This window comes from Pezoporus wallicus, unplaced genomic scaffold (genome assembly GCF_028554395.1).
Source record: "Pezoporus wallicus isolate ANWC-B61680 ecotype Strahan unplaced genomic scaffold, APGP_CSIRO_Pwel_v1 contig_4710, whole genome shotgun sequence".
Lineage (NCBI taxonomy): Eukaryota > Metazoa > Chordata > Aves > Psittaciformes > Psittacidae > Pezoporus > Pezoporus wallicus.
In genome coordinates this window covers 5,671,880-5,674,403 of record NW_026640647.1, presented here as the reverse complement: position 1 = coordinate 5,674,403, position 2,524 = coordinate 5,671,880, and positions in this window count along the sequence as shown.

Sequence of the window (2,524 nt, the reverse complement as noted above, 5' to 3'; positions counted from 1 at the left end):
GCGAGGGTCCAACGCCTCAGGTAGCGCCGATCGCGACCCCGACCCGTCCTCGCTGCCGTCCCCCAGCCCGGGGACACCCGCGCTGCCTCCGGAGCCTCCGCTCGCCTCATCAACAATAGTGCCCCGGCCGCCCCCTGCGCCCTCCCATTGGGCGCGCCGCCTCTCGGCTCGCGCAGATACGGCGCGCCCATTGGCTGCGGAGAGCGCTCCTGAGTGGCGGAGCCTGCGCCGGGAGGGAAGGGGAGGGGCAGCGCTTAAAGACACACACACACACGCGCGCGCGCGCGTGGCTGCCGGCGGGGCCGCGCGCTGCCCTGGGCACGTGCCGCCGCGCGGAGCGAGGGGTCGCGCGCGAGCGGGGAGCAGGGAGCTCTCGGCTGAGGGGCCCCCACCTCCCCGGGGACCAGCGGGGCCGCGGTCCTGACCCCGGGCTGGCACGGGCCGTGACGGAGGGGCCGCCGCAGCGCCGGGCAGGGGCCAGGTGCCCGCTGTCACGTGGGGGGTGGCGGCGGGCCCGTCCCGGGGCTGCGTTATAACAGGGCTGCGGGATCGCTGTTATCTCTGAACGCGGGGCAGGAGAGGACGAGGGCTCAGCAGCGGCTCGTCCAATCGCTTTGCCACCGGCTTAGCGTGACTGATGATGGCAGCGGATGCGCGGGTAATATCCAGGCAGACTTCTCCCCTCAGCTGCTGTGTTTACTCTTTCTCCGTTAGATTAGGCGCGTCTTCGCTGCAATCTCTTCAGAACACTTGCTAACTATGACGTCCTCTTAACCTGATTTATACCCTAGGGAAGGGAGCGCACGCGTGAAGCAGGCTTGAGTTACGTGTTTGGGTTATTTAGATACAAGGTAGATACGCTTTGGCACCTCCAAGACACGAAGAAGTCCGTAAATCCCGTCTCTGTATTGCAAATGCCTGTTCTGAGGTACCGAACTTACATTCTTTTTCAATATCGCTCTGTGAGTTGCGTGTTGCAATTGAATACCATTGCTATGATACAAACGAATTACATAGTGTTCTTTCTTCAGCTTGGTTACGCCTGGGGTTGGTGTTTTTCTCTCCTCTTTTCTCCCTCGCTGTTTCTGATTGAAGTCTGCTTCGCTTAAAAAGCCCCAGCTTCCCCTTTGAAGAGCTCCAGCCTGGTGGCTCACACGTTTAACAAGCCTGAAAAGCAAGACTATATACGTGCACTTCTGAAGGATGCCTGCACATGGGCCTGCCTCAGGCCTTGAAGGTTAAAGCTCTTGTCAGAGTCAAGAGCCATTTGTGAGAAACCAAACTGGCAAAAAAAAGAACAGAATGGGTGCATTTTATGCTTGCCCACAGGTACTCTAAATAGTAGTAATAGGGCCTGTAGCGTAGCAGGACGGGTCAACCACAACTGGCTACAAGAGGCTGTGCCCAGACTTGAGAGTGACCTTGGGCTGCCCCTGAAGCTGGTGATGTCAAGGGAAGGCACCAGAAGTCTGGCATATCATTACTCTAGCCCTTTCTTAAGTGTGCAATTTACTTAAATTCCCTTATAAATTACACACGTAGCGCCACATCCTTGGAGCCATCACAAGCACTGGGGGTACAATGTGGCAAAGCATCAAAATCCCAGATAGCCCACTTGACTAATGAAATACCTGGGAGAGTGTTCTGCTCACCAGGAATGACCGAGAGGCAGAAAACAGCATGGGCTACCTACTGTCAGCAGTGGAGGTCATTCCCTCTCTACCAATTAGCAAAACGGAGACACAAGCTTTCTTAGGTGGAGTTTTGGAGAATGCATATTCCAAATTATAGGCTGGTATAGGATAGAGGTAAACACTCTATCAGGTGACCTGGGACAGTCTGCTTCTTGGGAACTGGGTGGGCATCAGTCAGCAGGTGGTGAGCAAGCTTGTGCATCATTTTAGTAGTTGTTAGTATTATTATTAGTATTTCCCCTTCCTTTTACATCCTATTAGGCTGCCTTGGTCTCACCCCACAGATTTTACTTTTTCCCCCTTCTGATTGTCTCCCCACCCCATTGGGGGGGGGGTGTGTGTGTGACTGAACGAGTGGCTGTGTGCTGCTCAGCTGCCTGCTGGGTTACACCATGACAGCAGCCCAGGACTGCACACAGTTATCCTACAGCAGGCTAACCTCTGCAGCATTGCTGCAATTCCCAGTGGAGAGCAGAAGATGCAATCCTCTCTGCAGTTCCTCCTGCTCTGACAGCACCCGCTGCCAGTGCCAGTGCAATTGCTCAGCAGGCTTTCATCCCTTGGACAGTTTATCCTCCCCAGAAAAACTGTGGTTGTTTGGAAGCGGTGTGCCATAAATATATGTTTATGGCATTAAATATTCCGAACGCATTCTGATTCCTGTTACTGTTTTGAAGAGGCCAAAAATGAAAGGTATTGATTCAGGTTTATTTGCATGATGCATGTTATGGAGCCAAGTCACGACTTTGAATGCAGAAGATATCTGTGACAATTATAGTACTTCCCACATTATTGTCACACCGCAAAAATGGCATTGCTCCACACAGTTG